The following is an 11,895-nucleotide window of genomic DNA, read 5'->3' as shown; positions in this document are numbered from 1 at the left end:
GAACAAACACATCATAGACAGTCATTGTACAAAGTAATTCACTTATCTCAATTGCAATTAATAAACATTTTTTCTTCAAGACAGTTAACACTTTTTCAGATCAATCTGAGTGCCACCTTATGCAAATGCTAAATTAAAAAAAAAAAAGTCTAAATAGATTAAGAGAGTAGAAGCCAATTATGCTTTTCTCAGTTGTAACTATTTCAACAGAACTGTTTCAGTAATATAAATCAGATCAAGAGGAGGTCAACTTCAGTTTAATTCTTGAAATACAATTCATAAAATAAGACATTTATGTTTAAGAGGTCCTTTAAACTGGCTTTTATTGTACTGTCAATTTACAAAATCTCACTAAGAGGGAGAAGGAAAAAATAGCCTTATTTAAAATGTTCTGACTTTTAGTAGCCACCAGCTTTATGTCTTCTTTATGCCATTTAGAAGGGAATATTTTTCCATTTGGTAACCACTTTTCTTTTTCTTTTTTTTTTTTTTTTTTTTTTTAGAGACGGATTCTTGCTTTGTCGCTCAGGCTGGAGTGTAGTGGCGCGATCTCAGCTCACTGCAACCTCCGCCTCCCAGGTTCTAGCAATTCTCCTGCGTCAGCCTCCCGAGTAGCTGGGATTACAGGCACAGGCCGCCACCCCTGGCTAATTTTTTTTTTCTTTGTATATTAATAGGGATAGAGGTTCACCGTGTTGCCCAGGCTGGTCTTGAACTCCTGAGCTCAGGCGATCCACCCACCTGGGGCTCCCAAAGTGCTAGGGTTATAGGCATGAGCCACCATGCCCAGCCAGTAACCATTTTTTTCCCAGTGTTCTCCCAGCTGTTGTAACAGAGCCCCAATTTCTTTCCCTGAAGAGATCCCCACTTTCCTGATGTCGTGACACTTGCAGGAAATGGGATTCACCACTGCTACATTTCCTTTCAGAGACAGTGCTCTCCTTGGTACCTCAGTAGCTCACATACACGAGTAGTTGCATCACGAGCAGTTGCATCACATTCCCTAGAACCTATAATGAAGTCTTAATCGAGTTTTAATGGTTCTGAACTATCCGTTGCTTTAACTAAATTTTCATAGTTTTAACCATAAATAATCCAAGGCTTTTCTCTTTTGGTGCAGTCTTCAACCTCAAATCCACTTTTGCAACATCATCCTATCATTTCAATAATGAGGCAAAAAGAGTCATTGACTTTGATGAAAAACTTTCAACATTTTTACTGACCTTATTAAACTCTTCTAAACTTTAATTAGCAGGTAAACCTACATAAAGACCCACATCAAGATCACAGATAAGGGAAATCAAATGATTTACATGGTTACCAACAATATTTTCTTCAGTCCCACCCAAATCGTCATTCCTGATATTCCAGCCAAGTGTTTTGCATTTTCTGCAATTGTTTACAAAGTCTCAGGACCATGGTCACCAGGTTGCTCTACAATTGTCCCATAAAAGTGTAGGAAGGTCTAGCTAAGTTGGGAAGAATATTAAGAGGAAATTTCAACCTGTGCTAAGTGGAAGCTCATGAGTTTCTTATTTTAATTTAGCAATCAACACTCTGAGAGTTTCTGCAACTCCTGGAGCATTTTGGAAGCTTGAACTTGAATATTGTAGCAATTTTCATGTTTAGTTAAAAGAAAACATTTGGATTTTGTTCTAACTTATCCTGTTCAGGTTGTGGCAATTAATATGATTTTGACACTGAATTCTCTAAGGTGTGTGGACCTTTCCAAATAATGTTATTTGCAGTTCCTGTTATTATTTTCAAGGATATATGTAAATAATTATAAGATTTCATTAGTAAGAATATTTATCAGTCAGTCATGATCCGTACAAGTATTTTTAAAAAGCCAGTACTCTTATAAAACCTGAAATATCTTAAAAGTATAAGATAATCCTCTTTTATTTCTGTTTGGCATGTCCAACAGGTCTAACTTTCTTATTTTTTAAATCATAACCAGTAAAGTCATCAAATAACGTATCATTAAAATCTTAAAACAGAATTTACAGGGACAGCCTTGTGTTCAGCATCTTTCTGCCGGTCAGTTGTGACTTCAATTTCAGCGTATCATCCGTCAGTGGCAACATCAATCTCTAGTGTAGTAATCTTAACATTTTCTTTGTGAAGCCTGGCAGTAATTGTTCTGCACTCTTCTCCTTTGTTGTTTATCATGCAAATCCTGGCCGCCTGAAACATCGTCTTCATCTGAGTAGGAGTGGCAGTGTTGGCAAAGTCTACATTTCCAGGCTTTAGTCCATTGAATAAACCCCTCACTGTTCCTGCCCTCCTGCTTTTTTCTTTTTTCTTCTTCTTCTTCTTTGAGATAGGGTCTCTGTCAGCCAGACTGGAGTGCAGGGTTGCTATCTCAGCTCACTACAACCTCCACCTCCTGGTCTCAAGTGATTCTCTTGCCTCAGCCTCCTGACTAGCTGGGACTACAGGTGCGTGCCACCATGCCTGGTTAATTTTTGTATTTTTTGTAGAGACAGGGTCTCGCCATGTTGCCCAGACTGGTCTTGAACTCCTCAGTTCAAGCAATTTGTCCATCATGTCAGCCTCCCGAAGTGCCAGGATTACAGGGTGAGCCACCACACCTGCCCCCTCTGTTAGTCTTAATTCATGATTCTCTTTCACAAGTAAATTGTAAAACTCTTCAATCCTTCTGAGAAAAGTGACTGGAATTATGAAGACTGCCACTTCATTGTAAATACACATTGCTTCGGAAGGCAGACTACTACAACTACAGCTCAACGCTGGCCTGTGCAGAGGATACACAGGTCTCAGCATCTGGAGAGAACGTCAGCAGCCTTACAGGGACCCCACCGATGCTGCACCCATGTTTCATTCCCTTCAACAATGTTCCAGAGTTCTGGTTCTTCCACATCCTACCCAACATTTAGTGTCATCAGTCATTTTAAATTTTAATCTTTTTTTGTAAGTGCATAGAACCATCTCATTGTGGTTTCAATGTGCCTTTTTTTTTTTTTTTTTTTGACATGTAATGATGTGGAACCCTTTTTCATGTGTTCATTGGCCATTTTTTTTTTTTTTTTTTTTGACACGGTCTCAGTCTGCCGCCCAGGCTGAAGTGCAGTGGCGTGATCTCAGCTCACTGCCACCTCCGCCTCCTGGGTTCAAGTGATTCTCCTGCCTCAGCCTCCCAAGTAGCTGGGATTACAGGCATGTGATACCACGCCCAGCTAGTTTTTGTATTTTTAGTAGAGACGGGGTTTCACCATGTTGTGCAGGATGGTCTTGATCTCTTGACCTCGTGAGCCACCCTCTGGGCATCCCAAAGTGCTGGGATTACAGGCATGAGCCACTGCCCCTGGCCCATTGGCCATTTTTATATCATTCTTTGTAGAGAGTTCGTTCAAGGGTTTTGCCTATTATATTACTGGTTTGTAGGAGGTATTTATATATTCTTTATAGATTCATATAGGTTATAAAATTTTCTAACTGTGAAGGAAAGCCATCAGAAGGTTCGGAACAAGGCAAAGCCAGTAGTTTAGTTATGCAGAATTTGCACTGTGCAATTTTAGGGGCTGCCATTCACATTTATAGTCATCATAGGTATGTATATTTGTTACAATTTTCCTTGATATAACAGTATATTTTGAGGAAGAAACAATTTTGTTTCTAATTTGCTCAGAAACACCACTTGAGGTAATGGTGGACCACTGCCATAGATCTTGATAAGGATTATTTTGTCGTTTGTATGGATAATTAACTGTGAGGAGGCAAGGAGAAGAGGTCATCCAAGCAGAAGGTTGAAAGTGTCAATGAGGTGTTTTGGGAAATTTTGTTGTACTTTTTGTTTTTGACTGAATAAGGTATGAGAAGAAAGAGGCAATTTAAAGTAGTAGCTATTCAATTTATGAACAAAATTTAGAAGAAATATGAGGGGCCCCAATTATGTTGGATTGGAAGATGAAACTTTTTCACATCTCCTATCTCTCTAACTGATGTAATATTCTCAAAGTAAGAAATAGCCTCAGAATCTAGATCAAATCAAGGGCAAGACTATAAACCTTTTGTTAAAATCCTTGAAAAGATTTATGGCTATGCTTGCTAGACTCTCTTAGCTTGGCAAAAAAGCTCCTGAGAATTTTAAAGGCATTGTCCTGACACGATGTCTAAAGTGGAGAGAAACCTGCCCGAAAAATGAGTTGTTGGAATGGATTTTGTCTTGTATGAACTATAACCTGATAGATAATAGAACCCCCACAAAGTTTTAAGAGAGATGTATTATATTAAACTAAAAACATCAGAGATACTACAAAATGAAAGAGACTTCTTGGCTTCTAACTTTCCACAGGCCGAAAGTTTGCTGAGAGAGCTACTCAGCTGCCAACACAGCTATTGCTTATGAAAAAAGATGTTCCAGCGGGTAGAACCAAGACCTGGAGCAAGAAAGACCCAAATAGGGAAAAACAAGAGATGAGAAGAACCATGGGTTAGGGAACTATTAATACTTTCAGGGATTAGAACTGGGCCCTAATCGAGAAATAGTCCCTACTGTGGAAGTTCATGAAATTAGCAACATGTCCATGGCTGGAGGTAAGAATTGCTACTCCTTCCATGAGTTTCTTGTCCTTCACCTTTTGAATGGGAGTGTTTGTAGCCAATATCCTACTACTTTTTCAACATTACATATTGTAGGTATTGGAGGAGATGATGTCATTTTTGTTCAGAGGTATCTAGATTAAGAGGAGTGGTGGCCGGGCGCAGTGGCTCAAGCCTATACTTCCAACACTTTGGGAAGCCGAGACGGGCGGATCACGAGGTCAGGAAATCGAGACCATCCTGGCTAACACAGTGAAACCCCGTCTCTACTAAAAAATACAAAAAACTAGCCAGGGGAGGTGGCGGGCGCCTGTAGTCCCAGCTACTCGGGAGGCTGAGGCAGGAGAATGGCGTAAACCCGGGAGGCGGAGCTTGCAGTGAGCTGAGATCCTGCCACTGCACTCCAGCCTGGGTGACAGAGCGAGACTCCGTCTCAAAAAAAAAAAAAAAAAAAAAAGAGGAGTGGTATCAAAGATGTGCACCAGATTTATATGATGAGATCAAGAATTTTAAGTCTGATGCTCTGATTGAATGAGAATGTAGAAGGGATATGAATTACTCTGGCCTGAATTGGCTGTGGTAAATTGTTTTCAAAGGTGGTTGCAACAACTCCGCATATTCCGCATGCCCCTCCTCCTATTTGGAGGCAGAATTTGTATCCCCTGTCCTGAATCTGGGATGTCTCTGTGACTTGTTTCGATCAACAAAATGTGGCAGAAGTGATGGTGTACAATTTCTGAAGCCTGGCACAGTGATATCTTGTATCTTCTACCTCCAATCTTTTTGAACAGTTTCCTGAGGTTACCTAGGATGAAAGAAAACACAGAGAGAAAGTCTGAGCCATTAGCCAGAGCCAACGGACAGACTTGGGAGTGGGGGCGTCTTGGGGCTCACAGCTCAGCCAACCCTCCAGGTGAAGGCAGCCCAGACAAAACCAGCCAATTCTTAGAAGTGTGAAAAGATAATAGATTGTTATTGTTTTAGGCCACTAAGTTTTTGTGTGTTTTGTTATAGATAACGAAACAATAATAGATAACGAAAGCAGAGATTGACTTCGTTATAAAAAATCTTTCATCAAAGAAAACTGGTTCGATGGCTTTACAAACAAATTCTATTATCTTTATGGAGGAATAAAACCATTCCATATGAACACTCCCCAAGATAAAAGAGGAAGGAACACTTAAAGTCTAGTTTTATGAGATCACCAAAACTGTGATGTAGATAATAAACAAGTACATTTCTTATAAGAAAAAAAAGCATTAGTTCACTATTCCTCATAATTATAGGTACAAATATCCCTAAGAAAATATTGAAAAATTGAATCAGGCAATATATAAAATGGAAAATATTTCAGTACCAAGTGGGTTTTATTCTAAGAATGGAAGATTGTTCCAGGGGAAAAAATATAATCATCTCAATAGATGTGTAAAAATTTGAAAATCCAATGCCCACTGATGATTAAGAAGTACTAAGAAAAATAGAAATAGAAAGAAATTTTCTCCGGTAAAGAACATCTTTAAAAATTCTACAGCGAATAGAATGCATTCTCTCTAAAATCAAAAACAAGGAAAGGATATGTGCTCTTATCTCTTCTATTCAGCATTGTGTTTGAAGTCCTAGCCAGCAGTAGGTCAAGAATCAGAAACAAAGGTTCAGGGATTGGAAATGAATAAGTGCTGATTGTCAGGCCTCTGAGCCCAGTCTAAGCCATCATATCCCCTGTGACCTGCACGTAGACATCCAGATGGCCTGAAGCAACTGAAGAGCCACAGAAGAAGTGAAAATAGCCAGTTCCTGCCTTAACTGATGCCATTCCACCATTGTGATCTGTTCCTGCCCCACCCTAACTGATCAATTGACTTTGTGAAAATACACCGTCCCTGCCCTTGTGATAATGTACGTTGTGATATTCCCCTGCCCTTGTGAATGTAGTTTGTACGATACACTCTCCCCACCCTTGAGAAGGTACTTTGTAATATCCTTCCCTGCCCTTAAGAAGGTACTTGGTAATATTCTCCCCGCCCTTGAGAATGTACTTTGTAAGATCCACCCCCTGCCTGCAAAAACTGCTCCTAACTCCACCGCCTATCCCAAACGTATAAGAACTAATGATAATCCCACCACCCTTTGCTGACTCTCTTTTTGGACTCAGCCCACCTGCACCCAGGTGATTAAAAAGTTGTATTGCTCACACAAAGCCTGTTTGTTGGTCTCTTAACACAGACGCATGTGACACTGATTATTGATTTAAATATTTATTTTAAAATAATGTGTCATTTAAATTGAAATTTCCAAAGAATCCTACTCCCACTGGAAATTTTTGAAGCAAAGGAATAGCCTGCTTAATGAATAGGAAAGCTATTTGGGGAAAGTTTAACGCAGAACAGGATGCTTACATCATTTTAAAACATCTCCTATTACAGATCACATTAATTACAAAGAGAAAAATGGGAAAACCCCATAGATCTCATTTTAATCAGGTGGTCAAAGTAATGTCATCAATGACTGGACACACAATGACACAAAGTTAATGTCATTAATCATGTACCTCCTGATATGATGCACAGAGAAGAAAAAATATCACTGAAGTAGTGCTCCTGTTCAAGATTCATAATTAAATCTAACCATGGAGAAATATTTTTTAGAAATCCAAATTAAAGGAAATCCTAAAAATTGACCTTTGTTCTCCAAAAATGTCAACATCATAAAGGTTGAGGAATTAGAGTCATGACAATAATGAAATTGATTTTGGATTGGATCTTGAATAAGAGGGAAAAAATGATATAGAAGACATAAACTTTGAACATAGACTGAATGGTAAATAGTATTATTCTCTTGATGTTAAATTTTCTAAATTTGATCAATATACAATGGTTTTAAAAGAGATACTCTGTTTTTTTTTAATTTTGGTCTATGCTATCCTTCATACTGAAAAATCATTCTTATTTTCTCCATCTATGCATTTTCTGCTGATCTTCAGATTCCTTGTAGAATTCTCTCTTCTCTGAAACCTGTTCTGATGACCCTAGCCCACATGCACATCTCCCTCCACAGAATTCTTTCAATATTTAATGTATGTAACACACTATTATATTGATTGATAAGTTAATGAAATAGAAGGCAAATCATATTAACAGATTGAAGAGACAGGGTCTGTACCTGGGCATGTCTTCTGTTTAATAACATTCATTTCTACCTGTTACTTGACTCCCTTTCCTCCTTGAGACATTTCCTCCTTGAGAGATTTCCTAATCTCTGAAGAAGCAATCTACACTAATATATATGCAAACTTTAAACCACAGCCAATATTTCACCCAGACTTACTGTGTATATAACTACATCTCCCACAAAAAGTTTATACTTATCTTTAAGAGTGTGGTGAACAGAATGCCAGAAATGTATCAGATATACATTATTTGCTTCAGAAGGCACAGGAAACTCATTGAGTATGAACAGTGAATGAAGAGACACTAAGGTTGTGTGTCTCTGCTCATCACAAATAAGCAATTCAGAAAATTGCTTCTACTTTAAATGGACAATTGACCAATCTTCATCCCATAGCCTTCTAGCAAAAATCTCTCAAAGAATTAGAGTGCTATATCAAGTATAAGCAACCACTTAGTTCAGTGCCCATCCTTCCCCACCCCCGCCATCTTTGCATTTCATAAGAAAACAAAACAAAGCAATGGAGTACTAATAAAAGTAAATTAATCACCCAAGGGTATACAATTAGAGGGAAAAAATGTCTCTATAGTCCAGGTCTTATAACTTCTGGGTTTTTTTGGTTTATTTTCTTTGCATATCAGCCTCTCCGATTTTACTGTTAAATACAGAAACTACATTATTTGGGTTATAGCAACTACTGTAGTAGTGGGAGTACTTTACTTCTGCACATATAGTGATAACAAGGAAAGGTGGAAGGCCTGCTATTTCCCAGTTGTTTTGAATGAAGTAACAATTTTAACCCTGAAGATAAGAAAATGTCCTATTTAGCCTTTTTTTTTCTTTTTTTTTTTTTTTATTTTTACCACTTGTTTCTTCCCAGGGCACCAGATAAAGGAGGACTAATAAGCATAAATGGTCCTGGGGACTCTAGGACAAGGGCTTGGACAAAAGGCAACAGCACCAAATAAGTTCAGTTTATTCTCCATCACACAAAACATTCCTTCAGGCTTACTCTAGCCTTGTGCATACCACTGGACTGAAAATAGACCCAATGTTTATTCCTGGAACATTGTTTAGTTTACTATTGTTAAATTTTCCAGGCAAAATGTTTTTCCTAGGAGATTACTTCTGGGGATCACAAAAGCTAAGGTTCTCCTGGGTTACTCCCCCAAAACATACTGCTCTCCGAGTCCCTCCTAACATAAACACAAACTCTTGTCTTTCTCCAATACACAAATTTAACAAGCCAGCTGTCATTTCCATGCCTCTGTTTTCTTGCCTGTAAAATGGGAATAATAACTGCTCTTGGTTATTTCATGGGTTTTGTGCAGCTCTAAGTACATAAATGTGTGCAAATGCACAGGATTATTATAGTTGTCAGAGTCTGAGAGGTATTTTTTTCATTTTTTAATTGTAATTTAATATTAAAAAGATAAAAATGTGGAAAAAGTTTCTCTAAATGTTATCTTTGTACTTTTAGCCTGTTCCTCTGGTCTCCCACAACTTCTGACATTTATGCAGTTTCTCTCACTCCACCTCCACTCTGCTGTATTGGCCACAGAATGGAGACTGACTTGACTTTGCCAGACAGACAAATGTCAATCACTTGTGCAAAGTCCATTTAAAGTCTACTGTTGCCATCTTATAATCAATAATGGGAAAAGTGACTACAAATGGAATTGAATTTTTTGTAATGAGTCTTTATGGATTTTTTTAAAAGGACATCTGATTAACATATCCTGTTGTGCCTCTTATATGGCATATAGAAACTTGTTACAAATAATCAGATAACTGTCTTAAGAGGACCCTATTCTAACTAGTCAATGTATTGTGCACTTCTTTTTATATAAATCCAATATGCTATGAGCTCCCAAAGGTTAATGATCAGGTATTGTAAATCTTTTATCCTTTGCAAAGTTAATTAATGGTAAAAGTAATTTAGTGGCAGAATAGTATCACTGAATGAATTGTCATCAGATACTGAACTTTAGACTGCTTTTAAAAGTAGTACGAGAAAGGCATGAGTTGACACAGCCTTCATTGATATCAGGTATGGCCAAGGTGTGGGTAGAGTCAATGAAGATGAAACTGAGTTAAACAAATCAGCCTATGTGTACTAAATCCACCAAAAGCTTAGTATCTTACAACTAAGGTAACCACCCAGAGACAAAGTAAGAATAGCTCCTATTGATGTTGTTAGCATTATCACTGTAACATTTTTTCTTTTTTTGGCCTGGCTAATAAGGGAGAAAATAGGATTTAAACAAATATTGACTGTATACCTACTATGTTCCCTGCTCTCCTTCAAAGTTCACAAAAATCTTATGAGGTAGAAAGGGAAATTATGGTTATGTTAATATGAAATGTAAAGATCTCTTTTCCATGTCTTCAACCCAGGTCTTTTGACTCCCAGATCAAAATTTTGAATTTTTTCTCTAACTATAAACATCTCCTCTCTCAATGCTTTTGATTAAGAAATGTCATGAATTCACAATCAATAGTGAAAGCCATGAGTTTGATGGAGTATTATGACCTTAGTTTACAGAGGAATAAATCAAGTAAAAAGAGATAAAGAGAGGCTTGTTTCTAATCAGCCAACAATTAGATGTAAAGTCCAGGTTTATTTTATTTATATCATTCATTCATGTAGCTATTAATTTGGTGAATATTTGTTAATGACCTACTATGCACCAGGTATCTGGAATATGCTGGGAATCTAGAAATGAATAAAAGGAATGGAAATCTCTGCCCTTAAGAAACTCAAATGTTAGTGGGAGGAATTAGACAATAAAGCAGAAAGGACATAAGGAGAATATCATGTATGTGTTGAAATTTTAATTAGAACCATAGGAAAAGTCTCATTGAAAAGACAATATTTGAGTAAAAGTCTGAAGGAGGTGAGAGAGACAGCCATGTAGCTGTCTGAGGAGAGCATTCCAGGGAAATGGAACTGCAAGGGCAAATGCCCTGAGTTACAGCAAAGAAACTAGTGTGGTGAGGACAGAGTGAGAGGAAGGGGAGTAGAAGACAGAGTCAGAGAGGTAGCAGTCATTGGACCTAGGGATGGAGGGAACATATGTCAGTCTTGAGACCTTGAATGTTATTACTCCAACTTTGCCTGATGATATGGTTTGGCTCTGTGTACCCACATCTCATCTTGAATTGTAATAATCCCCACTTGTCAAGGGCAGGACCAGGCGGAGGTAATTGGATCACAAGAGAGGTTTCTCCCATGTTGTTCTCATGACAATGAGTAAGTCTGAAGAGATCTGGTGGTTCTATAAGAGTCTAGCATTCTCTCTCCTGCCGCCCTGTGAAGAGACACCTTCCACCATGATTGTAAGTTTCCTGAGGCCTCCCCAGCGATATGGAACTGTGTGTCAATTAAATCTCTTTCCTTTATATATTACCCAGTCTTGGGCAGTTTTTTTATAGTGACATGAGAATGGACAAATACGGTAAATTGGTATCCATAGAATGGGGCGCTGCTGTAAAGATACTAACAAATTTGGAAGCGACTTTGGAACTGGGTAACAGGCAGAGGCTGGAACAATTTGGAGGGCTCAGAAGAAGATAGAAAGATGTGGGAAAATCTGGAAGTTCCTAGAAACTTGTTGAATGATTTTGACCAAAATACTGATAGTAATATGGACAATAAGGTCCAGGCTGAGGTGGTCTCAGATGGAGATGAGGAACTTCTTGGGAACAGGGACAAAGATGGCTCTTGCTATGCTTTAGCAAAGAGACTGATGGCATTTCGCCCTTGCCCTAGAGATCTGTGGAACTTTGAACTTGAAACATGATGTAGGGTATCTGCTGGAAGAAATTTCGAAGTGACAAAGCATTGAAGAGGGAGCAGAGGAGGAAAGTTTGGAAAATTTGCAGCCTGAAGATGCAATGGAAAAGAAAAACCCATTATCTGAGGAGAAATTCAAGCCTGCTGCATAAATTTGCATAAGTAATCAGGAGCCAAATGTTAATCATCAAGACAATGGGGAAAATATCTCCAGGGCGTGCCAGAGATTTTCACGGCAGCCTCTCCCATCACAGGCCCGGAGGCCTAGGAGGGAAAAATTGTGTCCTGGGCTGCGTCCGGGGCCCCCTTGCTGTGTGCAGCCTTGGGACTTGGTGCCCTGCATACCAGCCACTCTAACCACACCACAG

The 11,895-nt window shown here is 38.6% G+C and overlaps 1 pseudogene; it reads right to left on the bottom strand.

Moving 5' to 3' along the window:
* Nucleotides 1-414: 414 nt before the first annotated feature.
* Nucleotides 415-2,787, bottom strand: LOC117076808 (annotated as a pseudogene).
* Between the last annotated feature and the right edge of the window lie 9,108 nt (nt 2,788-11,895).

This window comes from Trachypithecus francoisi, unplaced genomic scaffold (genome assembly GCF_009764315.1).
Source record: "Trachypithecus francoisi isolate TF-2019V2 unplaced genomic scaffold, Tfra_2.0 Lachesis_group5, whole genome shotgun sequence".
Classification (NCBI taxonomy): domain Eukaryota; kingdom Metazoa; phylum Chordata; class Mammalia; order Primates; family Cercopithecidae; genus Trachypithecus; species Trachypithecus francoisi.
Note: the sequence above shows the minus strand (reverse complement) of the source record. Positions and strands in the feature narration are given on the sequence as shown.